General features: G+C 30.0%; 1 protein-coding gene across 1 annotated transcript in view; it reads right to left on the bottom strand.

The window, feature by feature from the left end:
• LOC119588691 overlaps nucleotides 1–210 on the bottom strand; it is a gene marked incomplete in the record, with an annotated part of 3,461 nt that overhangs the window by 492 nt on the left and 2,759 nt on the right. The window contains 1 exon segment of the mRNA XM_037937327.1: nucleotides 1–210.

Here is a 210-nt window from a genome sequence, read left to right as displayed (position 1 = left end):
CAGTCTTTCATCTCGGATAACCCACACAAAAGGAGATAATTTTTATCGCAAGAATCTATGGTGTGCTAAAGCGATCACTCAAATAACATGTTACGGAAGATATAAAAGTTTGATTATTTGATATACACAAATGAGAAAAGAAAGTGAAATATGTTGGCTCCAATATAATTTTTATATATTGATACATACTACGTATCTCAAAATACCATT

Source organism: Penaeus monodon, chromosome 24, assembly GCF_015228065.2.
Source record: "Penaeus monodon isolate SGIC_2016 chromosome 24, NSTDA_Pmon_1, whole genome shotgun sequence".
NCBI classification, from domain to species: Eukaryota; Metazoa; Arthropoda; class Malacostraca; order Decapoda; family Penaeidae; genus Penaeus; species Penaeus monodon.
This window is presented reverse-complemented; position numbering and strand designations above follow the sequence as displayed.